Source organism: Mandrillus leucophaeus, unplaced genomic scaffold (genome assembly GCF_000951045.1).
Source record: "Mandrillus leucophaeus isolate KB7577 unplaced genomic scaffold, Mleu.le_1.0 Scaffold2445, whole genome shotgun sequence".
Classification (NCBI taxonomy): Eukaryota; Metazoa; Chordata; class Mammalia; order Primates; family Cercopithecidae; genus Mandrillus; species Mandrillus leucophaeus.
In genome coordinates, this window is record NW_012102527.1 from 51,833 (window position 1) to 71,301 (window position 19,469).

Consider the following 19,469-nt stretch of genomic DNA (forward strand, 5'->3'; position numbering starts at 1 on the left):
CTGGTCCAGGGCTTTTTTTCATTGGCAGGCTATTTAATGCTGCCTCAATTTCAGAACTTGTTATTGGTCTAATCAGGGATTCAGCTTCTTCCTGGTTTAGACTTGGGAGGGTGTATGTGTCCAGGGATTTATCCATTTCTTCTAGGTTTTCTAGTTTATTTACACAGAGGTGTTCATAGCATTCTCCAATGGTTGTTTGTATTTCTGTGGGGTCAGCGGTGATATCCCCCTTACCATTTCTGATTGTGTCTATTTGATTCTTCTCTCTTTTCTTCTTTATTAGTCTAGCTAGCAGTCTATTTTATTAATTTTTTCAAAAAAACAGCTCCTGGTTTTGTTGATTTTTGGAGGGTTTTTGTGTCTGTATCTCCTTCAATTCTGCTCTGATGTTGGTTATTTCTTGTCTTCTGCTAGCTTTGGGGTTCTTTTAATTCTTTTAGTTGTGATGTTAGCTTGCTGATTTGAGATCTTTCTAGCTTTTTGATGTGGGCATTTAATGCTATGAATATCCCTCTTAACACTGCTTTAGCTGTGTCCCAGGGATTCTGGCACATTGCCTCTTTGTTCTCATTAGTTTCGAAGAACATCTTGATTTCCACCTTAATTTCATTATTTACTCAGGAGTCATTCAGGAGCAGGTTGTTCAATTTCCATGTGGATGTGTGATTTTGAGTGAGTTTCTTAATCTTGAGGTCCAATTTGATTGTGCTGTGGTCTGAGAGACTGTTATGATTTCAGCTCTTGTGCATTTGCTGAGGAGTGTTTTACTTACAATTATGTGATCAATTTTAGAGTAAGTGCCACATGGCATTGAAAGGAATGCATATTCTATTGTTTTTGGGTGGAGAGTTCAGTAGATATCTATCAGGTCTGCTTGATTCAGAGCAGGGTTCAGGTCCTGTATATCTTTCTTAATTTTCCATTTTAATGATCTGTCTAATATTGACAGTGGAGTGATAAAGTCTCCTAGTATTATTGTGTGGGAGTCTTAGTCTCTTTATAGGTCTCTAAGAACTTGCTTTATGAATCTGGGTGCTTCTGTATTGGGCGCATATATATTTAGGATAGTTAGCTCTTCTTGTTGAATTGAACTCTACCATTATGCAATGCCCTTTTTTGTCTTTTTTGATCTTTGTTGATCTAAAATCTGTTTTGTCAGACACCATAATTGTGACCCCTGCTTTTTTCTGCTTTCCATTTGCTTGGTAAATTTTCCTCCATCCCTTTATTTTGTGCCTACATGTGTCTTTGCACATGAGATGGGTCTCTTGAAGATAGCATACTGATGGGTCTTCACTCTTTATCCAGCTTGCCATTTGATGTCTTTTAATTGGGGCATTTAGCTAATTTACATTTAAGGTTAATATTGTTATGTGTAAATTTGATCCTGTCATCATGATGCTAGCTGGTTATTTTGCAGACTTGTTGATGTGGTTACTTCATAGTGTCACTGGTCTCTGTACTTCAGTGTGTCTTAGTAGTGGCTGGCAAAGATTTTTCCTTTCAATATTTAGTGCTTCCTTCAGGAGCTCTTGCAAGGGAGGCCTGGTGGTGATAGATTCCCTCAGCATTTGTTTTTCTGAAAAGGATCTTATTTCTCTTTTGCTTATGAAGCTCAGTTTGGCCAGATGTTCTGGGTTGGAAACTCTTTTTTAAGAATGTTGAATACTGGCTCCCAATCTCTTCTGGCTTGTAGGGTTTCTGCTGAGAGGCCTGCTGTTAGTCTGATGAGCTTCCCTTTGTAGGTGACCTGGCCTTTCTCTCTGGCTGTCCTTTACATTTTTTCTCTCATTTCGACCTTGGAGAATCTGACAATTATATGTCTTGGGGTTGATCTTCTCATGGAGCATCTTACCAGGGTTCTCTGGATTTCCTGAATTTGAATGTTGGCCTGTCTTGCTAAGTTGGGGAATTTCTTCTGGATGATATCGTGAAGTATGTTTTCCAACTTGTTTCTGTTCTCCCCATATCTTTCAGGTACCCCAATCAGTCGTAGGTTCAGTCTTTTTACATAATCCCATAGTTATTGGAGGTTTTGTTTGTTCCCTTTCATTCCTTTTTCTCTTTTCTTGTCCACCTGTCTTGTTTCAGAAAAATAGCCTTCAAGCTCTGAGAGTCTTTCCTTTACTTGGTCTATTCTTCTATTCTGCCATTGATACTTGTGATTGCTTTGTGAAGTTCTCCTGCTGTGGTTTTTGGCTCCATTGGGTCATTTATGTTCCTCTCTTAACTGGCTATTCTGGTTATCAGTTCCTGTATCATTTTTTTCATGATTCTTAGCTTTTTTTGCACTGGGTTAAAACACGTTCCTTTAGCTTAGCAAAGTTCATTATTATCAGGGGAACCTGCCCCCAATATTTCAACGTAGGTTCTTTCTATTTTCCATAAGTGTTGGCCAGCTGAGAAATAAAAAGAAAGAGTACAAAGAGAAGAATTTTACAGCTGGGCCTCCGGGAGTGACATCACATATTGGTAGGACTGTGATACCCACCTGAGCCGCAAAACCAGCAGATTTTTATTAAGGGTTTCAAAAGGGGAGGGGGTGTGTGAATGGTGAGTAGGTCACAAAGATCATATGATTCAAAGGGCAAAAAAGAGAACAAAGATCACATCCTTCCAAGGAAACAGGACAAAAGGCAAAACAGAACTACTGATAAGGGTCTATGTTCAGCTGTGCATGTATTGTCTTGATAAATATCTTAAACAACAGAAAACAGGGTTCAAGAGGAGAGAACCGGTCTGACCTCAAATTTACCAGGGTGGGGTTTTTCCCCACCCTAGTAAGCCTGAGGGTACTGCAGGAGACCAGGGCGTATTTCAGTCCTTATCTCAACCACAGAAGACAGACACTCCCAGAGTGGCTGTTTATAGACCTCCCCCGCAGGAATGCATTCCTTTCCGAGGGTCTTAATTATTAATATTGCTTGCTAGGAAAAGAATTTAGTGATATCTTCCCTACTTGCACGTCCATTTATAGGCTCTCTGCAAGAAGAAAAATATGGCTCTATTCTGCCCAGCCCCGCAGGCAGTCAGACCTTATGGTTGTCTTCCCTTGTTCCCTAAAATCGCTGTTATTCTGTTCTTTTTCAAGGTGCACTGATTTCATATTGTTAAAACACACGTTTTACAATCAATTAATACAGTTAACACAATAGTGGTCCTGAGGTGATGTACATCCTCAGCCTATGAAGATAACAAGATTAAGAGATTAAAGTAAAACAGGTGTAAGAAATTATAAAAGTATTAATTTTGGGAACTGATATATGTCCATATTAAAATGAAATCTTTGTAATTTATGTTCCTCTGCTGTGGCTCCAGCCGGTCCCTCCATTCGGGGTCCCTGACTTCCTGCAACACATTATTACTCACCTTATGAAGCCCACTTCTGTCAATCTAGCCATCTCAGCCTTGGCCCAGTTCTGTGCCCTTGATGGAAAGGTGCTGTGGTCATTTGGAGGAGAAGAGACACTGTGGCATTTTGAGTTTTCAGTGTTTTTGCACTGATTCTTTCTCATCTTTGTGGGTTCATCTTTGATCTTTGAGGTTGCTAACCTTTGAATACGGGTTTTTGTGGGGTCTTTTTTTGTTGTTGTTGCTGTTGCTTCCTGTTTGTTTGTTTATCTTTTAACAGTCAGGCCACTCTTCCACAGACTGCTGCAGTTTGCTGGGGGTCCACTCCAGACCCTAGTCACCTTGGTCCCTCCTTCACCTGGATATATCACCAGTGAAGGCTGCAAAACAGAAAAGATGGCAGCTGGCTCCTTCTTCTGAAAGCTCCGTCCCAGTGGTCACCAATCTGATGCTGGTCTGAACACTCCTCTAGGAGGTGTCTGGAGACCCCTGTTGGGAGGTCTCACCCAGTCAGGAGGAATGGGATCAGGGGCCAACTTAAAGAAGCAGTCTGGCTGCCCTTTGACTGAGCAAATGTGCTGCACTAGGGGGAACCCCACCACCTTGTCCAAACCACCCAGACTCTCCAGAGCCAGCAGGCTGGAAATGCTGTCAGCTGAACTGCAGAGACAGTGGTTGCCCCTCCCCCTGGGGGCTCCATCTCAGGGAGATCAGAGTTATGTCCATATAACCCTGGCCAGAATTGTTGAAATTCCCACAGGGAGTCCCTCCCCCCACACCTCAGTGAGGAGAGATGGGTTGGGATTCCACTTAAAGAAGCAGTCTGGCCATGATCTGGCACAGCAGGAGCTGTGCTTCCTTGTGGAGAACTCCTGCCGGTCTGGACCACCTGGACTCTCTGGAGCCAGCAGGCTAGAACGGCTGACTTGAACCACAGAGATGGCATCTGCCCCTCCCCCCAGGAACTCAGTCCATCTCAGGCAGTCTCCAGCCTGCTGCCTCTAGCCAGCTGGAATTCTAACCCAGTGGGTTGTAACTTGTGAGGTGCCATGGAAGTGGGGCCCATAGAACAATGCCAGTTGGCTCCCTTTATTCAACCCCCTTCCTAGGGGAATGTACAAATGATATCCCACCTCAACTGGAATTTCCAGGGGTGGAGTATGCAAAGCTCCTGTGTCTCCATGTGTGCCTGATCAGCTACTTTGCTGAGACTCTATACAACCCTGTGCTTCAGACCCAAGGCCCTGGTGGTGTGGGTTCACGAGGGGATCTCCTGATCTGCAGGTTGCAAAGATCTGTGGGAAAAGTGTGGTTTCTCAGGAAGGGTTGCACAATCACTCACCACCTCCCTTGGCTGGGGGTGGGGCTATCCTGGCTCTGTACCACTCCCGGGTAGGCCATCGCTCCACCCTGCTTTCCTTGCTGTCCACGGGTCAAGTCATCTGCCTAGTCAGTCCCAGTATGAGAACCTGGATACCTCAGTTGAAGGTGCAGAATTCACTCACCATTTTCATTCCTCTCCATGAAAGCCATGGACTGAATGAAGCTGCTTCTAATCTAACATCTTAGTCTGTCCTATTTGTTTTCTTTAGTTCAATGTCTGTTCATGTTTTTGACCATTTTCTAATTGGATTGTTTGTTTTTTTTTTTTTTTTTTTTTTTTTTTACTGCTGAGTTCTGAGCACACTTTATATATATTGTGGAAACATATTCTCTGTTGCAGTTGTGAGTTGCAAGCATTTTTTTCCCCAATCTGCACCTTGTTTTTTCATCCTCTTAACATCTTTTCCCAGTGCATTTTTTTCATTTTGATAAAGTCTAATTTAGCAATTGTTTTCTTTTAAAGATTTGTGCTTTTGGTCTCAGGCATAAGAACTCTTTATCCACCTGTAGTTCCCAAAGATTTTATCCTATGTTTACTTCCAAAAATGTTTTACAGTTTACATTTAAATCCATGATCTATTTTGCATGGATTTTTGTACAAGGTGTGAGAATTAGGTCCTAATTATTTTTAAAAGGTGAATGCATTCAAATATACTCGGGTAACTCAAATTTAATTAAAAATAGAAATCAGGGGTGGTAATAATGTAAGGTTAAATACACTCTTATATTCCCACATTCCAATTCATACTCCATTTTGAAGGTATAGAATCTTCCTAAAGTACAATTCATATTGTATCACTCACTTGCTTAAATTCTTTCAATACCTCCTCACTTACCTTAGGATAAATTCTAAACTCCTTACTATGAGCAAAAGGCTTCACATGATTTGGGTCCTCTCCAGTCTTATTTTTGCATCCCTGCTCTCTATCCCCCAGTCACATTCACAATCCAGTCACAGTGAACTTCAGTTTCCTAACTATCACATCCAGGTCTTCAAACATGTTTGGAACATTTTTTATTCATTCTTTACTTGGTTAGCTCCTATTTATCCTTTAGGTCTCAGCTTGATCATAACTTCTTCCTAGAAAGCCTTCCCTAACTCCCCATCTGCGTTATATTGCCCTTTCTATGTTCTTACATAGTACTCTGTATGATCCTCATTACAGCATTTTTTTCATTGTATTACAGTTGTCTGTTTACTTGTCTGCATCTTACCTCTAGATTATGAGTCTCATAATGACAAGGATTGTTCTATTGTGCTCACCATTGTTTCACAGATAACTAGCATGCCACCTGAATCATATTGATGTGCAACAAATATTTGCTAGCAAAGACATGGAGTCAATCTAGATGCCTATCAGTGGTGGATTGGATAAGAAAATGTGGTACATATGCTCCATGGAATACTGTGTAGCCATGAAAAAGAATGAAATCATGCCTTTTGCAGCAACATGGATGCAGCTGGAAGCCATCATACTAAGCAAATTAATGCAGGAACAGAAAACCAAATACTGCATATTCTCACTTCCAAGTGGGAGTTAAGCCTTGGGTGCACATGGACATAAAGACAGCAACAATAGATACTGGAGGCCCCAAAAGAGGGGAGGGAGAAAGGGGATAAGTGCTGAAAAATAGCCTATTGGGTACTATCCTCATTATCTGAGTGACAGGATCATTCATACCCCAAATCTCAGTGTCACTCAATATACTCATGTAACAAATGTACACTGAATCTAAAATTACAGTTGTAATTATTACAGATAAAATAATAAAACATTTTCTTATAGACTAAAAAACACACACAAGTATTCGTTGAATAAATACAATGGACATAGAATATTTAAATAATGTAATCAACAATGTTGACGCTACACTTATCATATTGTTAGAAATAGTTTTTAAATATCTATAAAAAGGTTATAGAATTCATTGTATAATATACTACGAAGAAAATTCAAATTTAAAAAAAAATAAGAAACAGAGGACAAGTTGACCATAATATAATTAAAATACAATTAAAATAAAAATTAAGTAAACAAAATGCAAACACTTAGAAATTTTTAAACTTCACCTTAAATATATTGGGCAGAGACAATTCTTAAAATGCAGTAACTCTTAAGAAATCTTAAAAATTAAACTAAATTGACTTTGGGTTTTGATCTGACACGTAAAGAGCTTGGAAGTCTTCACAATAAGAAAAAAGCTGAAAAACTAAAAATCAACAACTCTTCTTAGATCCATCAAAGAATCGACGTCACAGGACAAGCCATTGCCATAAAAACTGGAGACACATATAGGTAGATACAGAGAATCACAGCTTACTCGGAACAGAAACATGCTAAAAGACAAAACAAACAAACAAACAAACCCAAAACCAAAGAACAAAAAAACAACCAGTCTGAAGAGACAAGGCAAGCATCAGATCCAGACTTGTATGCAGCAGAAATTTAGGAGGGGCGCCCGCCATTGCTGAGGCTTAAGTAGGTAAACAAAGCCACTGGGAAGCTCGAACTGGGTGGAGCTCACAGCAGCTCAAGGAAACCTGCCTGTCTCTGTACACTCCACCTCTGGGGACAGGGCACAGTAAACAATAACAAACGCAGCAGAAACCTCTGCAGACGCAAACGACTCTGTCTGACAGCTTTGAAGAGAGCAGTGGATCTCCCAACACGGAGGTTGAGATCTGAGAAGGGACAGACTGCCTGCTCAAGCGGGTCCCTGACCCCTGAGTAGCCTAACTGGGAGACATCCCCCACTAGGGGCAGTCTGACACCCCACACCTCACAGGGTGGAGTACACCCCTGAGAGGACGCCTCCAAAGCAAGAATCAGACAGGTACACTCGCAGATAGATGAAGTAAAGCTTTCCTCCTGTTCCCCAGATGCAATAAGTCCTCATCAATGCCATAATGCCAGAGGTTCTGGTTGCTCTTCCCTCCAAAGTTCAAGGCTTTATTTTCTGTATTAGAAGTAGAGGAGAAATATCCAGGGGGAGTTTCTTGTTCCTCCAACATAGCTACTGATATCTTACTCCAAATCTGCATCACAGCATACACTTCTAGAATGCTCTCTGATATTTTCTATGAGCACCCATTGAGGTTCATGGAGGACCGTGCAAGGTGACACTGACCCCTCCAAGTTCTTGGCACATAGGGGTTTTACACTATCTTGTCAGATTACTCTCAGCCTTCACCACGTTGTTAACTATTCTAGCTCAATGCTTCTTACAAGGTTCTTGTGTCTTATATGAGTATGTACTTTTGTCTTCTCATTTGTCACATGCACCATCCTTTCTCCCTTAGATATGGGCCATTTGTTTGCTCTGAAACCCAAGCTCCTTGATGGGTTCAAAAAAGCTATGAGTTCTAGAAGTTTTTCTGTAGACTCTTTGGGATTATCTGTAGAGACACTGTTGTTGTCTGTGAATAGAGTTATCTTTCTTACTTTCCAATCTGTTTGTCTTATATTTCTTTTTCCTTACTTAAATCTTAGCGCTGGCTACGGATTCCAATACAATGTTGATTATGAGTGGTGTTAGTGAATATCTTTGCCTTGTTTTCAATCTTAGTGGAAACAAGAATTCAGTCTTTCATTATTATGATGCTAGTTATAGTCCTATGTGGATGCCACTTACTAGGTTAAATTTTGATATAGGATATTCATTGACTGGGGAAATCTCTACACCATTAATTTTCACATGTAATAGCCAACTACATGTTGCTAGCCATTCTGTATTAATCAGCACAGTCTAACCAGATTGTCTCTAGTGCAAATGGGGAAGGAAAGAGTCACAAAATATTAAAGTGGATGGTGAAATAGGGATAGGTAGTGGATTACTTGCTTGCTTCTCAGTATCCATTACTCCCTACTTCTGCTAACAATACCTTGAATTCCCTTTTTGAAACTACCCTTCTCACATTCTCAACCATCTTGGTCAAAGTAATTGATACAGGGATTGGCACACAATTCATTGAGAGCCAATAAGATGAAAAAAAAAGTACTGGCTAAAGAGGAGTTCTTTCTCTTCCCTGGGAATTGATGGCATGAGGATGTGAGCTTTAGATAAGCAGAAAACATCTTGCCACCATATCAGGGCCTGAAGATGAAGTTTATATACCAAAGAAGGAAGAACTAAGAGATGCAGAGAAATGGAGTGTGGTAGACACTGCCAATTAGCTGACACAACGTCCATTCCCAAATCCATTTTTATGTTGTCTGCCACTCTAAAGGCAGAAAAATCTGAATATTCACTTTATCATCCTCCTTTGTAACTAGATGTGGCCATATGACAGTTTGCCAAGGAGATATAAGTGAAATTTTGCTGAGGAAGTTCCAATAAATTTTTGTTTTTTTCTTGATAAAGGGGACATAAATGAATGATACTACTCATCCATCTTTATTTCTTGCATTGAATGAAGATTTGATCTCTGGAGCCGCAGCACTACTTTGTAGCCATGAAGTGACAAGCATGAGGGAAGTGCAAAGATAATTGTAAAAAATTGTGACATTGTCAGGCTGCTAAACAAACCCATGAAGCAGCCTATTTAGAGACTTCTTGATATATGGTAATAATACATTCTTCTTTGAGTAAGCCGCTATAAGGCATGCTTTACTAATATATGAACCGTATATTCACTATTTTTTTGAGAAAGATTGAATTAGGTTTTCTGTTATTTATAACCAAAAATTTCTAACTGATACAGATAGTATTATAAAGGAATTTCCCTAGGGATTCAGGATTATGTAGATTCAGTCTTACCTCATCTACTCTTCCTGCCCAAAGAGAAACCGGGACTCAAACTCAAATCCATGTCTAAGTTTCCTTATACGAGAAATGGGTTGTATTAGTCAGTGTTCTCCAGAAAAACAGAACCAATTTATACACACACACACACACACACACACACACCCCTACAATGCACAACCAGGCACTATTCTAAGTGCTTTATGCATATAATCTCATTTAATCCTCACATTGTCCCATAATCAGATATATATGTATATATGCATGTGTGTGTGTGTGTGTGTGTGTGTGTGTGTGTGTGTGTGTGTGTGTAATAAAAAAATTGGCTCATTGGCTCGTGTGTTTGTGGAGGCTGAGAAGTCTCACAGTCTTCCATTTGCAAGCTGGATATGCAGAAATGCCAATGGTATAGTTCTAGTCTGAATCTGAAGGACTGAGAACCAGGAGAAATGAAGCTGTAACTTCCTGTCTAAATTCAAAGGCAGAGGAAGACCAATGTCCAAGCTTAAGCAGTCAGGCAGAGAAAGAATCCACCTTTCCTCTACCTTTTGTTCTATTCAGGTCCTGAATGGATTGGATGATGCCCACCTACACTGGGAAGGGCAATATTTTTATTCAGTCTAACAATTCTAATGCTAACCTCATGTCAAAACACCCTCACAGACACAACCAAAAATAATGTTTAGCTTGATATCTGTTCCTTCCATGGCCCAGTCAAGTTGACACATAAAATTAACCATCACAGGGGTACAATAATAGTTCTTACTTCACAGGACTATTGTGAGGATTAAATGAGATGATATGCATAAAGCACTTAGAATAGTGCCTGGCAGTACATTGTAAGTACCCATTACTAGGTTGTACTATCCTGATTCTTAAGATATACTTAAAAGGCCCTTGATCACAGATTTAATCTTGACATTTAAAAAGGAATAACTATAAAAGTTCTAGTGTTTTTTTTGGTTGTTTTTGTTTTTGTTTTCTAGGGAAAAGTTCTAGTTGTTTTGAGGATACATGTCACAATCACCAACCCAGAAGTTTCCAATACTCATGTCTTTGAGGAGTGAAATCATTTATCTAAACCAGAAACTCAGTTGGATTGTCCATACTGAATTATGGGGTAAAACCCTGGAATGAAGGTTCTGGTTTGTTAGTGGTGGCTAGTGGTGGCTGTGTTTATTTGTCATCTTAAATCTTATTTTATGACCAAGTTATTCTCAAGGTCAATACAAAGGGGCCTAGACACAGAGGTCTTGAAATTATTCTCTGCCCAACTACATTAGGCTTAATTTTGTTGAGTGCTATTAATTGCAAGAAGAGAAAAGATTATGCAAATGGAAGGAGAAAAATGATTTCAATGCATGACTTCTGGGAAGATGATTTTTAAAATTTAGCATGTTGCTGTGTATATTTTTGGAGTCCGTGTGAATCTATTTGTTTTAACTAAACTCAGTTATCAAAGTCTTAGGGGTATATAAAAGGACACTTCAAAATATCAAATTTACCTATAAACAATCAAGAAGGAGGTGCTGCCTCAGATATGACATGATAAGTGCGGTACAGACCAATTATCCCACAAACAGCAACTACTATTAACTCCAGACTCTCTCTCTCTCTAAATATATATATAAAAGATATATATACACACATATATATTATATATACATATATAATGTGCGTGTGTGTGTGTATGTAATAAACACTTGAGAATTCTGAAATATAAACAAAAGAAGGAAGATAGGGTAAGGTAGTCAAAACTGTCAAGAGGGCAAGTTCCCTCTTAAATTTTCTGAGACAACAAAACATCAGCATTCATCAGACAAATATAACAGAACCCACAGCCTCCATAACATAATGTCCACAATATTCAGAGTATAATCCAAAATTACTGGAAACACAAAGAGCCAGGAAAATGTGACCAATTCTCAAGAGAAAATATAATCAGCACAGGCCAACTCTGAGATGACCTAGATGCTAAAATTGTCATACAAGGACTTTAAAGCAGCTACTATAACTATATTAAATGAATTAAAGAAATTACACTAGAAGTGAATTGAAAATATAGGAAAAATCAGCAGAAAAATAGAAAACACAGAAAAAAAAATTTTGGAGATGAAAAATGCAATAGCTGAAATTAAAACTTCATTAGATGGACTTAAGAGAAGAATAGAGGTGACAGAGGAAAAAGAAAACGAATGTAAATATAGATTCATGGAAATTATACTACCTGAAAACGATAAGGAAAAAATATTTTAAAATGAACAGATTATCAGATATATGTAGGACAATATCAAAATGTTCAGTATATGTATAATTAGAGTCAAAGAAGAAACAGGGAGAAAATGGGGCAGAAAAAATATGTAAAGAAATTATGGCTGAAAGTTTTCCAAATTTGAGGTAAGTCATAAGTGTACATATCTAGAGATTTCAATCAGAATACATTAAAAAAATCATTCCTAGGCACATTATAACCAAACTACTGAAAACCAAAAAAAAAAAAAAAAAAGAAAATCTTAAAAGCATCTAGAGAACAATGACACATTACATAGAAGAAAACAATAATTTGAGTGACTGCAGACTTCTCATCATAACTCATAGAGACAATGAAATGATTCTTTAATATGTGGAAGGAAAAAATGATCAATCTAGTTTTATAAACTGTGAAAACATTCTTCAATAATGGAGATAAAATAACATTTTTAGAAAAGGAAAACCAAGAAAATTCATGCAGAGCAAGCCTGCATTAGAAGAAATGCTAAAAGAAGTACATAGGCTGAAGGAGAATTATACCAGAGGGAAACATGGGTCCAAAAAATGAACCAAAAAATGCATCAGAGATAGTAAATATGAAAGATTATTTTTTCCCTCATAATTTCTTTAAAATGCATATGCCCTTTTAAAGCAAAAATTATAGCATTATATTGTGAAATTGTTAATACATATAGTTTTAATATGTATGAGAACTATAACATAAAGCAAGGGTCCCCAACCCCTGGGCCACAAAGCAGTACCAGTCTGTGGCCTGTTAGGAACCCTGTAAGGGATCTAGGTTAGAATCTAATGCCTGGCAGTCTCTCACTGTCTTCCAACACTCCCAGATGGGACCATCTAGTTGCAGGAAAACATGCTCAGGCTCCCACTGATTCTACATTATGGTGAGTTGTATAATTATTTCATTACATATTACAATGTAATACTAATAGAAATAAAGTGTACAATAAATGTAATGCACTTGAATCATCCCCAAACCATTGTCCCTCACCCACCCCGGTTCATGGAAAAATTGTCTTCCATGAAACTGGTCCCTGGTGCCAAAAGGATTGGGACCACCGATATAAAGAATAATCAAGATGTGTAAAGAGATCTGTATATTTCCAACGTGTCCAAATTTTCTACGAAGTGATACAATATTAACTGTAAATGGACTGCAAAGATGATGCATATTTCAATCCTTAGAGAAGCCACTAAAATCACAAACACGTACGTACACACACAGACACACAAACATATTATCTTAAAAGGTCACAGATAAAACTGAATAATAAAAACATTACAATAATCTGAAAGAAGACAGGAAATGTGAAATGGAGGAACAATAAAATAGAGGGAACAAAGATAAAATAATAAAATGGTAGAGCTAGGTCCAATTACATAAAAATTACATTAAGAATTAATGGTCTATGGCCAAGCATGGTGGCTCATGCCTATAATCCCAGTGCTTTGGGAGGTCAAAGCAGGAGGATCACTTGAGGTCAGGAGTTTTAGACCAGCCTGGGCAACATAGCCAGACCTTGTCTCTACAAAAAATAAAAATTAGCGAGGTGCGGTGGTGTGCACCTGTAGTCACTCCTAGCTACTCAGAAGGCTGATGCCAGAGAATCACTTGAGCCCACGAGTTGGAGGCTTCAGGGAGCTATTGTGCCATTGTACTCCAGCCTGAGCAACACAGCAAGACCCTGTCTCTAAGAAAAAGAAAAAAGAATTAAACATTCTAATGAAAATACAGAAATTATCAGTATGTATAAAAATACAATTATATCCTGCCTCAAAATGGCACACTTTAAACACAAAGATACAAAGAGACTGTTGATCATGAGGATATAAGAATGATATGTATGTACATGCCTATAATACAGCCTCAAAGTGCATGAGACAAAAATTGACAGAGAGAAATAAACAACCCTAAAATTGTTGTAGGAGATTTTAACACCTATGCTTTAGCAATTGAAACAGCAACTAAACAAAAAAGTCAGTAAAGATATACATGACATGAACAACTCTATCAACTACTGTGACTTAATATTTATAAAATACTACACCAGGCAATTGCAGAATACACATCATTATTGTCAAGTACACATGATGCATTTACTAAGGTGGACTATATTCTGGGTCATAAAACAAGTTTCAATAAATATAAAATGATTGAAATTATGCAAAGGATGTTCTCTGACCACAGTGGAATTAAATTAGAAATAAATATCAATAATATATATCAGAAACTCCAAATATTTGCAAATTTAAAAATACACTTCTAAATAAATCATGAGTCAAAGAATAAATTACAAGAGGTGTTAGATAATATTTTGAGATGAATGATAATGAATATGCAACAAAACTTTGTTGGATTAAGATGATACAGTACTTACAAAGAAAATCAAAGCTTTGAATGTTTTTTGAAAAGGAAAAAGGCCTTAAATCAATGATTAAGAAGCTAGAAAAAGAACAAAGTACAACTGAGGTAAGCGAGTAGAAGAAAGAAAAAATAAAGAGGAAAAAACAATAAAATAGAAGAAAAACCTAATAAATAAATTAAAGATCAACTAAAGATCAAAATCAACAAACATCCAGATAGACAGATCAAGAAAATAAAAGAGAAAACAAACAATATCAGAAATAGCAAAGAGCACATCAGTATATATCATTAAGTCATTAAAAGGTAATAAGTAAGTATTGTGAACAATTTTATGCTAGAATACTTGACAATTTACGTGAACAAATTCCTTGAAAAAATAACCTACAAAAATGGACAGAAGCTAAAACAGAAAATATGAAAAACATTATATATAGTAAAGAAATTTAATTTGTTACTAAACATCTAGAAATTCCAGGTCCAGATGGCTTCACTGAAGTCTATCAGACATTCAACAGAAAAAAATACCAGCAAAGTGACATATAGATTTAATGCAATAACAATAAAAACCTCAGCAGACTCTTTTTCTATAGACATTGACAAGTTGATAGTATAATTTATATGGAAACACAAATAACCTAGAAAATGCAAATCAATTTCTTAAAATATAAACAATATTAGAGAAATTACAGTGCTTAAGTTAGCCTTATTATAGTTACAGTAATCAAGAGTTAGACATTGGTGAAAGCATAGACATATAGGTCACTGAAACGTAATAGACTCAGACATGTTCAATTCATTTGCTACAAAGATTCAAAGGAGTAAAATGTCTTTTCATCAAAATAGTGCTAGAACAACTGGATATTCATACGGAAAAAATGAACATTGACTTTTGCCTCACAGTATACACAAAATTTAACTCAAAATTAACCAGGGAGCTAAAGGTAAAATATAAAGCTGTACCCATTTACTATTCCCTCTTTATCCCTCTTCCCTACTACCCTTCCCAGTCTCTGGTAGCCATCATTCTACTCTCTATCTCCATGAGTTCATTTTTTAAAGCTCCCAATATGAGTAAGAATATGTAATAGTTATCTTTTTGAGCCTGGCTTATTTCACTTAACAAAATGGGTACAAAAATACAGTTACTATTTGGGAAGTTGATGTGGGAAGATTGCTTGAGCCCAGGAGTTTGAGGCTAGCCTGGGCAACATAGTAATACCCCATCTTGAAAAAACTTATAGTTAGATGGAAGTAAAAAAAGTCTAGAATACAGTATCACGATAGGGCAACTATAGTTAACAATAATTTATTGCATATTTCTAAATAACTAAAAGAGTGGAATTGGAATGTTCCTAACATGAAGAAATAATAAATGGTTGAGGTGATGGATATCCCAGTTACTGTGATTTGATTATTGCACATTGTATGCTTGTATAAAAATACCACATGTACCCTATAAGTATGTACAATTAATATCCATAATAGTTAATCCTTTTCCTATTTAGAAAAAAAAGTGCAGCTCACTGCCAGCACTCTTTTAATTTTACATAAACACACTCTTTGAGGCTGGAGCAAATCTGACTGATTTTCAATGTGAAAATAAAATATAAAAACTGTTCTTGGAATTATTTCTAAACAGAACTAACATCAGAACCATCTGAATCATCAGAATCATCTACTTCAGAAAAACTGAATTCATCAAATGAATCTTTGGCCAACAACTGTTTGAGAACGATGTTAACATCATGTGTAGGAATGCTATGTATTCTAGAATTTGAAATTTTCAGCAATCAAGAATTACTATATTTTGTAAATGTAAATACCGCCACTAAAAACAGAATGCTATAAATAGAATAATGCCTTTTGTTTCCAAAGCTGATATAATTGACCAATGCAAAAATAATAATAAAAGTGAAATATTTTGTGGCAAAGTTATGTCAGGGTAAATGCTGCAGCTGCAGGTGCCACTGATGAATATTCTTGGGGCAAACAAGAACAGGGTTAAAAACGAAAAATTAAATAGATAAAACCGTAATAACTCTAGGAGAAAACATAGGAAAAATATTTTCAAATTTGTAGGAAGGCAATACTCCTTAGATAGGACACAAATCATATATGATATAATAAAAATATTACAAAAATTTAACTTAAAATTAAAACCTTTTACTCTTTGAAAAAAATTGGTAAGAAAATGAAAAAGCAAGCTAGAATGAAAAAAAATTCATCACACATATATTGATAAAGGTATATCCAGAACTGATATAAGTTCATCCAGAATAGAAAAATAACTTTTTCAGGTCCAATTGATTCAGTGCTGAGTTCAGGTAAATGTCTTTGTTAATTTTCTGGTTTGATGATTTGCCTAATACTATCAGTGGGGTATTGAAGTCTCCCACTATTATTGTGTGGGAGTCTAAGTCTTTTTGAAGGTCTCTAAGAATTTGCTTTATGAATCTGGGTACTCCTGTATTGGGTGCATATATATTTAGGAGAGTTAGGTCTTCTTGTCGAATTGAACCCTTTACCATTATGTAATGCCCTTCTTTGTCTTTTTAAAACTTTGTTGGTTTAAACCTGTTTTGTCTGAAATTAGGATTGAAACTCCTGCCCTTCAATTGGGGCATTTAGCCTGTTTATATTCATGGTTGTTATTGATATGTGTAATTAACGTGACAGACATCTACAGAACCCTCTACCCAAAAACAATAGAATATACATTCTTTTCATTGCCATATGGCACATGCTCTAAAGTTGACCATATAATTGGACACAAAACACTCCCAAGCAAATGCAAAAGAAGTGAAATCATAACAACCACTCTCTTGGACCACAGCACAATCAAATTAGAAATCAAGACTAAGAAATTTGTTCAAAACCTTACAGTTACATGGAAATTAAATAACCAGGCCTGCCCTACAAGAGATCTTGAAGGAAGCCCTAAACATGGAAAGGAACAACCAGTACCAGCCATTGCAAAAACATGCCAAAATGTAAAGACCATCAATGCTAGGAAGAAACTGCATCAACTAACGAGCAAAATAACCAGTTAATATCACAATGACAGGATCAAGTTCACACATAATAATATTAACCTTAAATGTAAATGGACTAAATGCTCCAATTAAAAGACACAGACTGGCAAACTGGATAAAGAGTCAAGACCCATCAGTCTGCTGTATTCAGGAGACCCATCTCACATGCAGAGACATACATAGGCTCAAAATAAAGGGATGGAAACTGAATAACCTGCTCCTGAACAACTTTTGGGTAAATAATGAAATTAAGGCAGTATTAAGAGGAAAATTTATAGCACTAAATGCCCACATCAAAAAGTTATAAAGATCTCAATTTAACAAACTAACCAAGAGCAAACCAACCCCAAGGCTAGCAGAAGATAAGAAATAACCCAAATCAGAGCTGAACTGAAGATGATTGAGATATAAGAAACCATTCATTTATCTTTTGAAGGCAGAAATCAAGAAGCTCTTTGAAACTGATGAGAACAAAGACACAACATACCAGAATCTCTGGAACACAGCTAAGGCAGTATTAAGAGGAAAATTTATAGCACTAAATGCCCACATCAAAAAGTTATAAAGATCTCAATTTAACAAACTAACATCACAACTAAATGAACTAGAGAACCAAGAGCAAACCAACCCCAAGGCTAGCAGAAGATAAGAAATAACCCAAATCAGAGCTGAACTGAAGATGATTGAGATATAAGAAACCATTTAAAAGATAAATGAATCCAGCAGTTGTTTTTTTTAAAAAAAAAAAATCAATAAAATAGACAGACTGCCAGCTAGACTAATAAAGAAAAAAAGGAAAGAAGATCTAAATAAACACAATTAAAAATGACAAAGGGGATATTACCACTAACCCCACAGAAAAACAAAGAATCATTGGGATATTATGGACACCTCTATACACATAAACTAGAAAATCTGGAAGAAATGATGACACATTCTTTTCCTTTCACATTCAACGAAGAAATGACACATATCTTCTCTGTCCAGGAAGAAATTCCTGGACACATACCCTCTCCCAAGACCAACAACAGACTCTGAAATTGAATCAGTAATAAATAGCCTACCAACCAGAAAAAGCCCAGGACCATTTATACTGAAACTCTTCCAAAAAAATGAGGAGGAGGAACCCCTCCCTAAGAGGCACAACAACAACAACAACAACAACAACAACACTTCACGCCAATATTCTTGATGAACACTGATGCAAAAATCCTCAACAAGATCCTGGCAAATCAAATCCAGCAGCACATCAAAAAGCTTATTCACTAAATCAAGTAGGCTTTATCCCTGGGAGGCAAAGTTGGTTCAACATACACAAATCAATAAATGTGATTTAAGAACAAAGCTGGAGGTATAACACTACCTGACGTCAAACTATACTATAGTAACCAAAACAGCATGTGGTACAAAAACAGATGCATAGACCAATGGAACAGAGTAGAGAACTCAGAAATAAGACTGCACACCTACAACTATCTGATCCTCAACAAACCTGACAAAAACAAGCATTGCAGAAAGGATTCCCTATTCAATAAATGGTGCTGGGATAACTGGCTAGCCATATGCAGAAGATCAAAACTGGACCCCTTCCTTACACCATATACAAAAATTAACTCAGGATGGATTAAATACTTAAATGTAAAATCCCGAACTATGAAAACCCTGGAAGAAAACCTAGGCAGTACCATTCAGAACATAGGCATGGGCAAAGATTTCATGATGAAAACACCAAAAGCAAATGCAACAAAAGCCAAAATTGTCATATGTGATCTAATTATGCTAAAGAGCTTCTGCACAGCAAAAGAAACTATCAACAGACAGACAACCTACAAAATGGGAGAAAATTTATGCAAACTATGCATTTGACAAAGGTCTAATATCCAACATCTATAAGAAACTTAAACAAATTTACAAGAAAAAGCCAAGCAACCTCATTAAAAAGTGGGCAAAGGATATGAACAGACACTGCATGTTCTCACTTATAAGTGGTAGCTGAACAATGAGAACACATGGACACAGAGAAGGGAACAACACACACTGGGGCCTGTTGGAGGAGGGCAGTGGTGGGGAGAGCATTAGGAAAATAGCTGATGCATGCTGGGCTTAATAGCTAGGTGATGGGTTGATAAGTGCAGCAAACCACCATGGCTCACGTTTACCTGTGTAACAAACTTGTACATCCTGCACATGTACCCCAGAACTTAAAAAAAAAACAATTTAAAAAAAGACATACATGCTGCCAACAATCATATGGAAAAAAAGCTCAACATCACTGATCATTAGAGAAATGCAAATCAAAACCACAATGAAATACCATGTCACAT

General features: G+C 37.1%; 1 protein-coding gene across 1 annotated transcript in view; it reads right to left on the reverse strand.

The window, feature by feature from the left end:
* Positions 1-19,469, reverse strand: part of SPRY3 (sprouty homolog 3 (Drosophila)) — a 112,644-nt gene that overhangs the window by 31,743 nt on the left and 61,432 nt on the right. The window lies entirely within an intron of this gene.